We start from the raw sequence: 17,745 nt of genomic DNA on the forward strand, positions 1-17,745 counted from the left end.
TTCATAAAACGTTGGCAGTGCTGGAGAGGCTTGTATAAAACAATGGAGAGAATGGATGGAGACTGTTTTAGCTCCATTTTAAAGGAGACATACTCAAATGATGAAAACACCCCAAAAGACAAGCAGCGGGTAATTATTTAATCTCTAAATATAGCACACACACCTCCACCCTTTTTGTTTTGACGTATTTCAGATGCATTTTCATGGTGTGGGTCCCTGGTCACTGACGGGTACTTTCGTTAATTTTGAGTGAGGTCCCCCACTTTGTGTTTTTGGCCCTCTATACAGTAATAGTGTTCTGTTTTTGCATTACATGTTTATGTGCACGGAACATGCAAGAGATGGGGAACGTATTTGTGAGCCACTTAGCACAAACAAGCCTCGTTTAGTGCCCACTTTTGCACGTGCTTCGCCCGTTTACGACAATAATGTTCCATTTTCCTACTACTAATTAGTATGCACGGGGCGTGCGTGAGTGGAGGAGTGCGTTAGTGAGTGTTTGCAGGTGGGCGAGCGCATTGTGCTCGATTTTGTGCGCACTACGTGAGAAAAACAAACAGTTGAAACAAAAGCCTGTGACTGTCACTTAAATAAAATCCTTAATGATTCCTGCAGGTGCTCAGGCAGGTTCATCTGCTGTTTATTTCAGGCAAGAAACAAAACAACAAAAGTATGTGAATGTTCCTCTGTCAGGAGGAAAAGGGCCACCACAGGGGCCAACCCAGGGCCAACACAGACTTGACTTGTGCTCCTCTCTTGTTTTAGGAGCACAATAGCACAAAAGTGTTGATGTGACTTGAGGCAAACTGAACCTGGGACTTCACGTTCTTGTTTCCATTTTATTAGTTTATTACTTTGAAGGATTCATTCTTTTTTATCAATAGGAGACATTGCTCCAACAGGAATTGAACCGGCAACCCAGTGGTGTCACTCAATGAGCCTTTATATTCATATTTAACACGCCCAAAGTGCTTTCAAATCAAAAGGCAATACAAAAGCATCAGCCTAAAACAATACAGTGCAATGAAGAGTGGCAACAACAGAAGTGTAGAAAAGAAAGCGTCACATGAGTTTAAAGCCAGTCTCAGGACGTGATGGAGCAGATCTCAGGAGGAAGTGTCAGAGGTTGAGCCTGACTCTGGAATCTGCCTTTGTTTATTAATAGTTCACATGTAATAAAACCAAGACACACCCAAAAACACAACAGCCGTGAGCTGCTCCCTTCAGGTATTCAGTCTCTGAGTCACTGAAGCGTCAACGTTTTATTGTCTTCATCTTTGTTTCTTTGTTCCAGAGAATCTGACGTTGGCTTCTAAATGTGGTCATTTGTTGTTTAACTGAGGTCAAACTCCAGTTGGAAACAAAAACACAAACATCATCAGTTCAAGGTTAAAGTTTCTTTTTATGAAACAACAGCACAAAAGCTCCACTTTGAACACATGAAAAATAAACAAGAACTTCTCAAGACAAAGTGGAGACTAAGATTGAACTGAGCAAATAGAGTAAGTGGCGCCTCCCACTGGAGAACTGCTGCAAGTGATGATCTTTCAGTATTTAAACTCAACTGATTCTAATTTCTGAAACAACCATGTGGAAAGACAAATCCCATGGTCATGGAACATATTTCAGTGTGTTTGAGAAGGGTCAAATCATTGGCATCGAGCTGAGAAAACATAAGAGAAGAGAAGTCTTTATTTGTCCCACAACAGGGAAATTCCATTGTTGCAACACAGAGTTGGTACAGAAGTAAACTAGATAATATGCAATGGCTGAAGCCATTGCGAGTGTCTGCATTCTTGCGTAAAAGTACTACATGTGTGTAGTAAAGACTTTATTCTTGTTAGGCTCGAGCCATGGAATGGAACGTTCATTCCAAGGAATGTTCGAGTCTGTTCTAACGTGCTTTGAACTCATGGGCTTTGAAACACAGAATAAAGTCTGAAGAATAAAGTCTGAAGAATAAAGTCTGAAGAATAAAGTCTGAAGAATAAAGTCTGAAGAATAAAGTCTGAAGAATAAAGTCTGAAGAATAAAGTCTGAAGAATAAAGTCCGAAGAATAAAGTCCGAAGAATAAAGTCCGAAGAAGAAAGTCCGAAGAAGAAAGTCTGGCGGCAATGTAACGCTTGGATACCAGCACATCAACATCAACAACAACAATAACATGTAGTTTGGTTGTGTAAAGAAGTGCAATGTGCAACATTTGTGGAAAAAGTACTGCATGTGTGTGAAAGTACTGCATTTGTGTGAAAGTACTGCATGTGTGTCAGAGTACTACATGTGTGTGAAAGTACTGCATGTGTGTGGAAGTACTGCATGTGTGTCAGAGTACTGGATATGTGTGAAAGTACTGCATGTGTGTGAAAGTACTGCATGTGTGTCAGAGTACTGGATGTGTGTGAAAGTACTGCATGTGTGTGAAAGTACTGCATGTGTGTCAGAGTACTACATGTGTTGTTGAAAATGTTCAATATTTGTCTAAAAACTGTATGAAGAAGACTCGGGACACGAGCGTCTTGGGTTTAGAAGCACGTTTATTCCAATCACAGGGAGTCCCAACAACCTAGATGCAATGCATTCTGGGAACAGTAGTCTACCGCTACACCTCCTCCTTTTAGCTAAAGGTATACTCTTTAAAGTAAACACCTATTTTAGTATTTTAAATAAACATAAATATACAGCATATTTTAGCATAAGCATTTCTTTTCACATTAGTATTGAACATAGGTGTATTTTACCTTAACATGTCTTTAGAACAGCATTTTATGGGAACATTAGAATCTTTACAAATTCAGTCTCTCAGGAGGTCTCACCAGACGACCTGAACTAGTAATAGTCCCTGTCGGTCTGAGGTGCCTTCTGTTTCTCCTCAGGAAACCCCTGTCAGTCTCTACCACATACGATCTGGGAGCATTGGCTGGTCTAACTAAAGATCCAGTGGTTTCCTCAGTGGTAATCCACACTTTCTGTCCAGATGATAGTTTTGGGAGTGGTCTGGCACGGTGTCTACGGTTGTAATGTTTAGCCTGCTCACGTCTCCTTTCCTCATCCTTTTTTCGAAAAGTCTGTAAATCCGGCCATGTAGGATCCAGCTTGGTTGTGTGTTGAGGTAGAGTGGTGCGCAGGTTTCTTCCCATGAGCAGCTGCGCTGGCGAGAACCCATGTTCCAGTGGAGTGGCCCTGTAGGCCAGCAGCGCTCTGTTGTAGTCACTGTCCTTTTTCCACAAGTCTTTGATAGTGCGAACAGCACGCTCTGCCTCTCCATTTGCTTGGGGGTATCTGGGGCTGCTCGTAACATGTGTGAATTGATACTTTTGCAAACTGTCTGAACTGCTCTGACGAAAACTGCGGCCCATTATCTGAAAACACAGTCTCTGAAACTCTGTCTTGCAAAAGTCTCTGACAGCTTTAATAGTAACTTCTGCTGTTGTGTGTTTGTTTCAATGTATCTGGAGAAAAAGTCAACAAGAAGAAGATACAGCTTTTTTGACCATTCAAACAGATCCATGCCGACCTTCTGCCAGGGGCAGCAGAGCTTCACGATTCTGTAACCTGTGTTTCTGACATGTTTCACAATTTTCCACCATTTAACCTATTTGTGCTGAGATGCTAGGCCACCAAACGACCTGTTTTGCTCTGGCCCTGCACTTTGAAATGCCCTGGTGTCCTTCATGCAGACGTTGTATAATATCCACTCTCATTGAAGGTGGTTTCACAAGTCTCTCCCCTTTCATGAGAAGACCCTGAGCAACCATCCATCTTCTGCCGCTTTATCCGGGGCCGGGTCGCGGGGGCAGCAGTCTGAGCAGGGACTCCCATACTTCCTCCTCCCCAGACACTTCCTCTAACTTCTCCGGGGGGATCCTGAGGCGTTCCCAGGCCAGCCGAGAGACATAGTCTCTCCAGCGTGTCCTGGGTCTTCCCTGGGGCCTCTTCCCGGTGGGACATGCCTGAAACACCTCCCGAGGGAGGCGCCCAGGAGGCATCCGGAACAGTTGCCCGAGCCACCTCAGCTGGCTCCTCTACTCCGAGCTCCCCCCGTGTGGCCGAGCTCCTCACCTTATCTCTAAGGGAGCGCCCAGCCACGCAGCGGAGGAAACTCATTTCGACCGCTTGTATCCGCGATCTTGTTCTTTCGGTCACTACCCAAAGCTCATGTCCATAGGTGAGGGTAGGAACGTAGACCGAACGGTAAATAGAGAGCTTTGCCTTTCGGCTCAGCTCCCTCTTCACCACAACGGTCCGATGCAGCGGCTGCAGTGATGCAGTCGCTGCACCGATCCGCCTGTCGATCTCACGCTCCATCCTTCCCTCACTCGTGAACAAGACCCCGAGATACTTGAACTCCTCCACTTGGGGCAAGGACTCCCCAACCACCTGAAGAGGGCAAGCCACCTTTTTCCGGTTGAGAACCATGGCCTCGGATTTGGAGGTGCTGATTCTCATCCCAGCCGCTTCACACTCGGCTGCAAACCGTCCCAGTGAATGTTGCAGGTCCGGGTTTGATGGAGCCATCAGGACAATATCGTCTGCAAACAGCAGAGATGGAATCCTGTGGTCCCCAAACCAGACACCCTCCGACCCCTGACTGCGCCTTGAAATTCTGTCCAAAAAAATCTTGAACAGAACCGGTGACAAAGGGCAGCCCTGGCGGAGTCCAACATGCACTGGGAACAGGTCTGACTTACTGCCGGCAATGCGAACACAGCTCCTGCTCCGGTCATACAGGGACCGGACAGTCCTGAGCTAAGGGCCCCGGACCCCGTACTCCCGGAGCACCCCCCAAAGGACACCCCGAGGGACACGGTCGAAAGCCTTCTCCAGATCCACAAAGCACATGTGGACTGGTTGGGCAAACTCCCATGAACCCTCGAGCACCCGATGGAGGGTATAGAGCTGGTCCAGTGTTCCACGACCGGGACGAAAACCACTCTGCTCCTCCTGAATCCGAGGTTCGACTATCGGTCGGATTCTCCTCTCCTGAGCTACGTGAAAGTGAATTTTGTGTTGCCAGACCCCTTTTACTTCTGGATCTAGTTCACATTTTTCTGGCCACTCTGTCAAACAATAGTCAGTTACTTTTTCACACAGTTTATCTACATCCTGTGCTGCCTTTAGCTCCACCAGCCTTTTTTCTGTGGCTGGGATTTGAGACCAGTGGCGGCTGGTGATTTCTTTTTTAAGATAAGATATTCCTTTATTGTCCCACATGGGGAAATTTCATTGGTGCAACGCAGGTAGATACAGAGGTAGATACAGAAGAACAGATCACTTATAGGAAGTCTGAAAAACACTTTCAGTAGAAGATCTCCTATAAATAAATAAAAACTCCCATAGACAAATAAATAAATAAATACATAAATACCATTGCATGTGATCACGACAGTAATTGCACATGAATGTGTGTCACGACAGCACATAGGTTGCACATGAATTGCACATGAATTCCAACAGCAATTGCACATATGACAGAATTGCACATCAGTATTAGGTTAGGTCAGTATTGCGAGTGTTCAGTACTAACAGTTTTTGTTATAAAGTCTGACAGCAGCAGGAAGGAAAGACCTACGGAACCTTTCCTTCGCACATCGAGGGTGGATCAGTCTCTCACTGAAGCTGCTCTCCAGAGCGGAGAGAGTGTCCTGCAGGGGGTGACACTCATGGTCCAGCATTGATGTGAATCTAGCCAGGACCCTCCTGTCCCCCACCTCCTGCACCGAGTCCAGAGCACAGCCCAGGACGGAGCTGGACTTCTTGATGACTCTGTCCAGCTTCCTCCTCTCCCTCTCTGTGATGCTGCTGCTCCAGCAGGCCACACCGTACAGGAGGGCTGATGCCACCACAGAGTCATAGAAGGTCTTCAGGAGTGGCCCTGTCACTCCAAAAGACCTGAGTCTCCTCAGGAGGTAGAGCTGACTCTGGCTCTTCCTGTACAGTGCGTCTGTGTTATGAGTCCAGTCCAGTTTGTGGTTCAGATGAACACCCAGGTACTTGTATGAGTCCACTCTCTCAATGTCCCGTCCCTGGATGTTCACTGGTGAGGGGGCAGTGGGGTGGCGTCTGCGGAAATCCACCACTATCTCCTTGGTCTTCCCCGCGTTGATGAGGAGGTGGTTCAGCTGACACCAGTCCACAAAGTCCTGCGCCAGTCCTCTGTACTCCGCGTCATCGTCGTCCGTGATGAGTCCGATGATGGCAGAGTCGTCAGAGAACTTCTGCAGGACACAGCTGTCCGTGTCATGTCTGAAGTCTGCAGTGTAAAGGGTGAAGAGAAAGGGCGCGAGGACAGTGCCCTGGGGCGCCCCCACACTGCAGGTCCGAGTGTCAGACACACAGTTCCGGGCTCTCACAAACTGGGGTCGGTCTGTGAGGTAGTCCAGGATCCACTCTGCCAGGTCATACTCCACACCAGCCGTCTCCAGCGTGTCCCTCAGGAGCAGCGGCTGGATGGTGTTGAAGGCGCTGGAAAGATCGAAGAACAGAATCCTCACAGAGCTGCCAGGCTTTTCCAGGTGAGAGAGAGAGCGGTGCAGCAGGGAGATGACGGCGTCCTCCACTCCGATGCCAGACCGATATGCAAACTGCAGCGGGTCCATGGCTGAGCTCACGATGGAGCGGAGGTGGTCCAGGACTAGCCGCTCCAGTGTCTTCATCAGGTGGGACGTGAGAGCCACTGGCCTGAAGCTGTTGAGGTCTTTGGGGTGCGGTGTCTTAGGCACAGGTACCAGACAGGAGGTCTTCCAGACCTGTGGTACCACCCTCAGCTTCAGGCTCATGTTGAAGACATGCTCCATAACTCCACACAGTTCATCTGCGCAGGACTTAAGGAGCCTGGGGCTGATGCCATCAGGTCCTGCTGCCTTCCTCACTTTAATCCTCTTCAGCTCACTCCTCACCTGTGCTGCTGTGACAGTCAGTGGTTGGCAGGGGGACTGTGTGCTGGGGGGATGGGTGAGTCCAGGCGAAGTGGGGAGCCGATGGTCCGGGGCAGATAAGCGAAGAGGAACAGATGCAGGGCATTGTCCAGCTGTGGAAGAGGGAGCATGCAGCTGTGCAGGGGGAGGGGCGGGTGACCGATCAAACCTCAAGAAGTGAGCATTTAAATCATTCACCCACTGTAGATCCCCCTCTGTCTGGGCAGGGGGGATTTTGAAGCCCGAGATGGTTTTCAGGCTCCTCCACACTCCCTGAATGTTCTTTTGCTGCAGCTGCTCCTCCATCCTCCTCTTGTAGCCGGCCTCAGCCTGCCTGATCTTCCTCCTCAGCTCCTTCTGCACAGCCCTCAGCTCCTCCTTGTTCCCTGACCTGAAGGCTCTCTTCTTCTCCTTCAGCAGAGCCTTCAGTTCACGGTTAATCCATGGCTTGTTGTTTGGAAAACACCGCACCGTCCGGGAGGGAACAATGTTCTCAAAACAGAAGTTGATGTAGTCCGTGATGCACTCTGTGATGGTGTTGATGTCCTCCCCATGTGGGTAATAAAGCTCAGTCCAGACAGTGGTGCTGAAGCAGTCCCTCAGAGCCTCCTCGCTCTCAGCAGACCACATCCTCACCTCACGGGACACCACAGGCTGCCTGCGCACGATGGGTTCATACACAGGCCTCAGATGTACAAGGTTGTGGTCCGAGCTGCCCAGGGGAGGGAGGGGGGAAGAGGAATAAGCCTCCTTGGTGTTGGCAAAAAACAAGTCCAATGTTCTATTCTCTCTGGTGGGGCAGGTAACATACTGGGTGTATGTTGGTAGAACAGAAGAGGGAGAAGCGTGGTTAAAGTCACCAGAGATGAGGAAGAGAGCCTGTGGATGCTGTGTTTGCAGCCTACAAGTGCAGGAGAGCAGTGCTTCACAAGCATTTTCAGCATTGGCAGACGGGGCCACATAGACTGCGATCAAAATCACATGTGAGAACTCCCGGGGCAGATAGTATGGCCTCATGCCAATAGCCAATAGTTCAATATCCTTGTTACATAGCTGCTCCCTCACTGTGCAGTGTTCGGGTTTGGACCAGCTCGTGTTCACATACACCGCCAGACCTCCACCTCTTTTCTTCCCGGATTCTCTCATTCTGTCTGCCCGCAGCAGATGAAAATTGTCCAAACCTACAATAGAGTCTGGCATTTCTGCTGTTAACCAGGTCTCTGTGAAAATCAAGACGCTGCTGTCCCTATAAATCCTCTGGGACCGCATGAGGCTCGCTATTTCTGTCATTTTATTTTGAAGGGACCTCACGTTACCCATGACTACGGCGGGAACCGACTTCCTGTTTGTCCCTCTCTTCTCTCGGAGTTTACGTCCAGCCCGTCTGCCTCGTTGCGTTTTCCTTAGGATGTCCGCCGGGATAACGTGGCGATCTCCGGGTAAGACGACTGTTCTCCGCAGTTTCATGAGTTCCTCCTTTGTGTAAACGCGGTACGGCGCCGGCCGGGGGGCGGGGCCGTGGGGGCTCAGAGCCAAGACACATCGCAACGACACGACGAAAACACTCAATCCAGCCGAATAAAGTCAAAACAAGTTAATTTAAAGCGATTCCAGTGCGTGTCCCGATCGTTCGTGAAGTTCCTCTTTCATATAAACGTGTATATAAACGTGTACCGACGACACGCCGTACTTTAGCGCGGCCGGAGGGCGCGGGGGGGGGGGGCTGGTGGGCTCGCTCGGAGCTAGCTCTCGTCACAACAACACAACGAACGCAACGAAAAACGCTCAAATCCAGCCGAAAAAAGTCAAAAACAGTTGAATTAAAAAAAAAAACTATTCCAGCGCGTGTCCCTATCGTACAGTAAAATAGAAAAAATATACTAATTATATTTACAAAATATAGGAGATAAAGCACAATAAGTGTGAGAAAGAAGAGAGAGCGTTTACACCGGGCTGCCAGCTGTACCGGCGCCTTTTTAGAATTATATTATATATATTCTAGTCACAAAGACATATCATGACCTCATGGGCTTTGTAACACCAAAGCCTTTAGGTGGGGCTATTTAAAATTTAGAATTTCTGGTGCATTTTAGGCATACTTCTCAACATATTTGTCATCCCAGGGGGAGATAACGCGTAGTAAAGCGGGAGATTCCCCCCCAGAGCGACCACGGTAAAGTGGCCCGCACAAGAAAATCTGTTGCGCGATATGGCTGTTAATTACGGTAATCGTAAAAAGTACGGCAGTGGTGTTTGCTAAAACCACAACTAACTACTAATTTACCACAACAGTGTGTCATCCCAAACAAAAAATCAAATCAGCCATGCAATAGCATAGCGCTCAGTTAAAACTAGTGTGCTCACATTAAAACTAGCTCGCTAGCCGGCATCACTTTGTTTAATCGGCTGTCACTCCGCTATTAACGGAAAATACCTTTCAAACTCTGTGATTGTATTCACGAACGATCGGGACACGCACTGGAATCGCTTTAAATTAACTTGTTTAGACTTTATTCGGCTGGATTGAGTGTTTTCGTCGTGTCGTTGCGATGTGTTTTGGCTCTGAGTCCCCCGGCTCCGGCCCCGCCCCCCGGCTCCGGCCCCGCCCCCCGGCCGGCGCCGTACCGCGTTTACACAAAGGAGGAACTCATGAAACTGCGGAGAACAGTCGTCTTACCCGGAGATCGTCACGTTATCCCGGCGCAATACTGACCTAACCTAATACTGATGTGCAATTCTGTCGTATGTGCAATTACTGTGAAATTCATGTGCTGTCGTGACACATATTCATGTGCAATTACTGTCGGGATCACATGCAATGGTATTTATTTATTTATTTGTCTATGGGAGTTTTTTATTTATTTATAGGAGATCTTCTACTGAAAGTGTTTTTCAGACTTCCTATAAGTGATCTGTTCTTCTGGATCTACCTCTGTATCTACCTGCGTTGCACCAATGAAATTTCCCCATGTGGGACAATAAAGGAATATCTTATCTTATCTTATCTTATTCACAACTAATGTGTCCTTCATCCTACCAAATATAATGAAACGGCATGTAGTATTGCACCCGCGAGCCAAGCAGGAGTAGAGTTTTGTTCGGTTATTCTTCAATCTACTCTATGTAAACAATGACATCATGAATCCACATGGCTGAGCACAATACTAGAACTTCCTATAAATATCACAATTTCATCACCACAAAAAAAATGATAGCCTTCCTGTGAGTGAACCCCTGGGTGATCCCTGCCATGAAGACAGAGTCCAACTATCACCCGCACAATCTCGGGAAAAGGTTCTGGTGAATGTTTTCTCCTTTTCGCTCGTCTGTTGGGTTATGTTCACTTCTGGCTTGTCAGGTCCGAGTTGTTTTACAATGAGCTTTTCCTCAAAAGTTCTTCTTCAAAGTGATGCAGATTTGACTGAATTTGCGGCAAATTCATCCGACGTCGCCATTTTACACAGTTCGCTGCTGGAATGAAAACATCTGTAAACAAGCAGCTGCAGCGGTGCATCTTGGTACTTTGGGGCGCTAGTCTTCAGCGCCCCAAACCCATAAAATTCCTCGACGATGATTGGCGGATATGTATTCTTTTTTGCCTAGCAACAGGGGAGCCATTGGCTTAAATACAGCACAATGGGGCTGATCGAACAAGCGCCCCGGCAAGACAGCCTATTGGCTACTACACCAAACATGATAAGCGTTCACGTTTTAAACGTGGAACTTGAAAGTTAATGTAAATATAATTCTGGAGAGTTCAAAACCCATAAAGCAAAATCATCAATAGCATCTAATTAACACAGATGTTTTTTTCAAAATGAGAGATTATTTAAAAAATGAAATAAAATAAAAACAGGCAGTCAGGTCAGGTGGGGCGGCGCCTCAGCGCCCCCTATGGGCGAGCCACCACTGTTTGAGACACTACACAGTCCACAAAAACTTCTACCTCTTTCTCCAACTGGAGGTCACTTAATGACGGCGGACCAGCCAGAGGAGCTCGTGACAGGGCATCAGCGGTGACGAGGTTTTTTCCAGGCACATGGACAATGTTGAATGAGAATCGTAGCAGCCTGAGGCGGAATCTCAGGATGCGTGGAGGTAGGTCATCCAGGCCTCTTGTGCTCAGAAGAGGGACCAAAGGCTTGTGGTCCGTAATCAGTGTGAACTGTAGTCCCATGAGTTAAGAAGAAAGTCTTTCAGATGCCATTGTTGCAGCGAGTGCCTCCTTTTCTATTTGGGCATAGCGTCTCTCTGTGTCGGTTAGTCCTCTTGAAATGTAGATCACCGGCCGCCACAAACCGTCCGACTGTTTCTGAGAGAGTACGGCTCCAATACCGTATGGCGATGCATCCGCAGCTACTCTTGTGTCTGCATTATTGGAGTACTGAGCGAGCACTTACGGAGAACTTAAGATGTCGCGGGGCAGACAGGGCCACAGGTATGGCACCCTGCCCTAGCTCTATGTGATACGGTTCTTTCAGCTTGCCTAAACCCTTAAACACATCGGGGTAAGCTGATCTGAAATCTGTTTCAGTTTCACTGACTGTCTACTCTGTACACCAGTCATATGTGACTGAGCGCCGTAAATGCCGGACCATGTCGGCCTCGGTGAAACTGAGATAAACCCCAAAAAAGATTTTTTTCTTCAAATGTGTGATTTTCATTTTTTTGCAGAATGTGCTAGTTGAAGTCATGAATAAGCCCCTGTGTGCTTCAGATAACACTATTGGTTGTCTTAAACGTATACATTAAGCTGTTAAAAATGTGGAGTTTTCGGGTCTTTTTCCTGCTCTCCTGGGGGGCGTCACCTTTTTCTAGCCAACGTATTGTTTACATTTTCCACCAATCAACTGTGATCAGCATGTCCAGCTGCTTGCTCCGTGTTTTCCTCTCATTACTCCAGACCGTCTGCAGAGCACAGTCTTCAGAGCTTACATTTCCTGGACTACATTGCAACGGAACTGTTTACTCAGGTACACTTTTACTTTACTACTAAATTATTGCTTTAACGCTGTGTTTTAAGGCGGTCTCGTGATCGCTTTAGAATCTTACTTGTCTGCTCTGGTGGAGCTAATGCTAAGCTAACATGTTGCTTCAGTGCACTCTGCAATACGGGCTTAATGTGACTACTTGCTGTTATCACCATGTTATCGGGTTATTTTTCGGCGTGGGTTGGCCCGTGGGTTGTGTGGGTCGTGCTTTGTTAGTGTTTTATGGTGCTAAACCGGCTGTTAGCCCCACAGCCCGGAGCTAAACGCAGCTATTCGGAGCTAAGTTGTAAGCTAAACTTTGCTATGCTATCGGGTTATTTTTCGGCGTGGGAAGAGAAAAAAACTACAACTCCCGATACCACTTCTGGTCACGTGGCTTACGTACGTAGCACGTCACGCACGCACTGCGTCACTCGAACCAATCACGCGCTTGCCTGGCCATTATCAGCTTCCTGTGTGTCTCTCTGTGCACGGTGTTGGGAGAGACAACAGGACGGCTGAACCAGGTAAGCTTTGTGACTAAAACACCCGCTTTTAATCACTTAATGTGCGCCGGTTTTAAACTCGAGTGTTAGTTTATGTTTTGGTGTGCTGTTCTGCAAGTGTTTTGCTTTTACGAGCCGTGTTATCTCAAGTGAGCTAGCTAGCCCCGCTAGCCGAGGGCAGATGTCCCAATATCTCCGCATTTTGCATCTTAAATACACCGTTAACGTCACAATGTGAACTGTTATCTGTGAAGCGTGTTATTCCCATATTACTGTTAACCCTAATCCTTTTTTTCCCCTTTTCAGAATTGGCAAAGACACCCTGACTGACATGACCTGTCTCTACGTGAAGTCTGCTAAGGAGCGTGGTAAGTGTAAAACATTATTTTGGTGATTTTCATGTTTTAATGATTAGAGTATAATTAACCATAAGCAACATCTGTTTTTCAGGTGAGCCTGCAGTTTGTACATCAAGCTTCCGATCACTGTGGAAACAGCTTCTCCCACACATCAGAAGCTGCAGGCCACGCACAGATCTCTACAACAAAATCTAATGTGCTGTCTTTGGACCCTCACCGCCAGCAAGCAAAGACATCAGGATGCATTACAGCTTTGACTTTGCACAGCAGGTACTAATAATAGTGCAAATGCAGAATAGCAATTATAGAGACATATACGTCTTAATCAAATGTCATATGTATTAACTAATCTCCTTTCTCTCTCTCTCTGTCTACTGCAGATACACTTTCCGTCCAACCCTCTGCAGCCGGGGGCAAGCTTCACTACACAATGGACATCCACTTCCTCATTGCTGGCCACACCAAATTCTCCCCTGATTGCGGCTTTGGACTTATCAAGCGAGCATACATGAAGACCAGGGTTGACATTTTGGAAGACATCGCTGAGGTTAGTTTATATTATTTGACTACTGTAATGTGTAAACATTAGCCTGGCAAAACTTCAGTGCTGCTCTCTGCTTAAGACATGTTTCTTCTGTTCTCATTTTTTTACATTGTCGCCCTTGTCATCAGGGAGTGGAAAACAGCTCTCCTGAGTCTCACCTCAATATCCCACAGCTTGTTGGAACGGTGGATAGCAAAGTGTTTGTCAAGAACTTGGACTGGCAGAAGCATCTGAGTCCCTTCTTCAGACGGCTTCCAAAGATCAAGAGTTATCAGCACTTCAGGTATTTATATTGAAACTCTCACATTGTGTTAAAAAAAATAAATAGTTAATGAGTGTTTTATGTGAAATAGTTAGCCATTTCTTAAATGTCCTGTTAATTGTTTACAGCTTTGATGCCAAGAGCCGAGAGTCACAGAAGAGTGCACAGAGGAAGAAGAGGATGAGGATGTGATCTCTGATGTAATTGGACTCTGGTGGTGTACATATCATATCTATTATCTCATATATTCAAAGCCATGGACCCGTTGCAGTTCGTATACCTGGCCCTGGCATCTGTTTATAAGAGTTCTTCTATTAAGAGTGTTTTTTAAACTTCCTATAAGTTATCTGTCCTTTCCCCCTGTATCTACTGCGTTGTAACATTAAAGGCTATCTTATCTTATCTTATCTTTTTCTTTGAGTCTATTCAGGGCCTTTTGTAATCCAAGTATTTCCATTTTAATATAGTAACTTCTAATTCTGATTCAAGTCCAGTTACCATCAATAACAACACTCCTCTTGAGTCTTTAGTGACAGCTGTAGGGGGAAGGTGGTGTCAGTGTGACAGGGGGGAGGGCTTATCTCAATGAGATGCAAATGAGCCCCCCTGTGACTCTGGGCTCACTCCGGTGAGAAACTTTGAGCCCCGTTTTCTCAGTGAATGGGTTTGAGAGTTGTATACATTCAAATGACCACAACTTACTCAAATATTATCAGATCTACATGAGTGAGACATCATTGGAAAGCTTTGAGTTCACACTTTCAGAATCTGTAACTCAAAATGTCCTCTGGTAGACATGTAACTGGTTTAGCCACGGTCAGTCACATATAGCCTCACATGCTGGTCTACTTAACAATGGCTGTACTAGACCTGACACCAGATAGACATCTTGTGACGTAGTGCGCCCTTTTACTACCAACTGCGCCCCAAAGCAGCCTCTAACTTTAAGAGGGTAACTGCTAGGGCCTAGTAGTTTCTTTGTAGGCTTCTGTAGCTTTCCGTCCCTGTCTGGCCTGTACAGTCTCTCTGGAATAGATGTAAAATCTGCCCCTGTGTCATGTTTAAACTCAACATTTTCCCCATTTAACTTGACCTTTTGAACCCAGCGTTCTGACCTGTTTGTTCCTATTTCCCCTAAGAACACAAGCTCTTCATCTTCACTGTCTGTATTACTTAGATTTTCAGTTACTTCACGTAAACCTGCTGCTTCACTACTACGACAAGCTACCGCAAAATGTCCTTTTTTCTGACATTTACGACACTGTGCATCTTTAGCTGGGCAGTCTCTCCATGAGTGCTTATTCTTTCGTCCACAGCGACTACACTCTTTTTCATTTGACTTGGTTATATTTTGTTCCTTCTTCTGCCATGTCTGAGACTTGTCTCTTTTACCATTTGTTCGTACAATGTCCATGTTCAGTGTATTTTCTTCTGCAACGCTGCTGTATAAAATTGTCTGTTGTTTCTTTACAGTTTCACTCTGCCTGACCTTCTGAATCGCTTTGGCAAGTGTTAATTCTGAGTCCATTTGTAGTTGCTCTGACAATCTTTTATCTCTTATGCCAACTACAACTCTGTCCCTTATAAGTTCCTCTTTAAGCATTCAAAGTCCACAATTTTCTGAAAGTTTGTGTACAGCTGTGATGAAAGATTCTGCACTTTCACCATCTTTTTGACGTCTGGGGTTGAAATGACGTTGTGTTTTCCCACAAAATCTGCTTTGACCGCACCATAGTTCTTTTTGTTATCATCACTCAGTGGTAAAACAGCCAAAACGTCGTCAGCTGCATCTCCCATTGCATACAGGAGTGAATTCACCTGATATTCCTCTGGTTTGCTGTCGAGGGTAAGAAGAAAGTCTTTCAGATGCCATTGTTGCAGCGAGTGCCTCCTTTTCTATTTGGGCATAGCGTCTCTCTGTGTCAGTCAGTCCTCTTGAAATGTAGGTCACCGGCCGCCACGAACCGTCCGACTGTTTCTGAGAGAGTACGGCTCCATTAATGCTAGGAATGTGGCGGCGCGTGCACAACGCGCGGCTCAGCGTCTCTACAGATTTAGTGAAATAGTAGTTATCTGCCTACTTGTTTCAAGCATGCTCACTCAGAACTGTCCTGCAAACACTTTCTACAGCCGCCAGGAACTTTTGGACATCGGATCACAAAATTTGGACTACTTTATCGATGGACTACAACTTTTCCCAGAGATCGCTAGGACCACCGGGACAATCAACCCGGCTCCGCCGACCGGAAGTGCTCGCAGGCGGCGTCGAGACCGTAAACAAAGACGGGGTAAGAGAGCTGGGCTAAGGGCTAAGCTGAAGCTAACACCTCACCGGCTTTCCCTACCCAGCATTTTCCTCGCTAATGTACGGTCTCTGGCGAACAAAATGGATGAGCTACGACTGTGGATCACCACACACAAATGGATTACAGACTGCAATATCATGATTTTCACGGAAACGTGGCTCAACAACAGCGTTCCCGATGGCGTCATTGAGCTAGCTGGTCGCTATATGCTCCGGGCGGACAGAACAGCTGATGACTCCGGTAAGTCCAGAGGCGGGGGTCTGTGTGTCCATGTGAACAAAGCTTGGTGCATGGATACTGCCATCATCGGACGTCATTGCTCACCTGACCTAGAATACCTTATGGTTAAGTGCAGACCGTTCTATCTGCCCAGGGAGTTTACATCTACAATTGTGACTGCAGCCTATATCCCACCCGATGCTTACGCTAAACTGGCAATGAAAGAACTGCTTGCTGCCATTAGCAAACAACAGACATCACATCCGGAGGCAGCCTTTATTGTTGCGGGTGACTTCAACCACTCCAACCTGAAGACTGTCCTCCCTAAATTTTATCAACATGTCTCCTGTCCTACAAGAGGAATCAAGACTTTGGACCATGTTTACACCAACATGGCTGGTGCTTACAAAGCAGTCCCCCTCCCCCACCTTGGACAGTCTGACCACCTCTCTTTGTTTTTAATCCCCAAGTACTCACCACTCATCAAACGTGTGAAACCCACAGTGAGGACAGTTAAAGTGTGGCCAGAGGGAGCAAACTCTGAACTACAGCAGCGGTTTGAACACACAGACTGGAGTGTGTTTGCTACCCAGACCACACTGGACTCCCACACGGACATTGACTCTTATGCCTCCTCTGTGCTGGACTTCATCAACACCAGCATCAACAGTGTCACCACTCACAAACAGATTACTACATTCCCGAACCAGAAGCCGTGGATGAACAGAGAAGTCCGCCTACTGCTGAAGGCACGTGACGCCGCCTTCAGATCTGGCGATGCACAGGCTTACTCTTCATCCAGGGCTGACCTGAAAAGGGGCATCAGGGAGGCCAAGCACAGCCACAAGCTAAGGATTGAGGAGCACTTTAAGAACAACTCCGATCCCCGACGCATGTGGCAGGGCATCCAGGCCATAACTGACTACAAACCCACCAACACCACCCCAACATCCAATGACGCCTCCTTCCTGGACGAGCTTAACAGCTTTTATGCTCGCTTTGAGAGGGATAACCAGGAGCCAGCCATTAAGGCTGTGCTCACGACAGGACACCAACCCCTCACACTCTCCCTCACCGACGTATCTGCTGCACTGAGTAGGACCAATGCACGTAAGGCTGCTGGCCCCGATGGCATCCCTGGACGTGTGCTCAGGACTTGTGCTGGGCAGCTAGCTGGGGTCTTGACTGACATTTTCAACCTGTCACTGGCCCAAGCAGCTGTCCCCACATGCTTCAAAACCACCTCCATCGTGCCAGTGCCAAAAAAACCACACCTCCTCTACACTCATCCTGAACACCGGTGTCCCACAGGGCTGTGTGCTGAGTCCTCCCCTCTACTCCCTCTTCACCCACGACTGCACACCTGTACATGGTTCTAACACCATTGTCAAGTTTGCAGACGACACAACGGTGGTTGGCCTCATCAGCAACAACGATGAGACGGCGTATAGAGAAGAGGTTCAGCATCTGGCAGTGTGGTGCGCCGCCAACAACCTGGCTCTCAATACCAAGAAGACCAAAGAGCTCATCGTGGACTTCAGGAAGAAGAGTGGCACACACACCCCCATCCTTATCAACGGGACGGAGGTCGAGCGTGTCACCAGCTTCAAGTTCCTGGGTGTCCACATCTCCGAGGATCTCTCTTGGTCTCTCAACACCTCAACCCT

Source organism: Eucyclogobius newberryi, unplaced genomic scaffold (genome assembly GCF_026437365.1).
Source record: "Eucyclogobius newberryi isolate DKJ021-1_F unplaced genomic scaffold, fEucNew1.0.hap1 SCAF_13, whole genome shotgun sequence".
Classification (NCBI taxonomy): domain Eukaryota; kingdom Metazoa; phylum Chordata; class Actinopteri; order Gobiiformes; family Gobiidae; genus Eucyclogobius; species Eucyclogobius newberryi.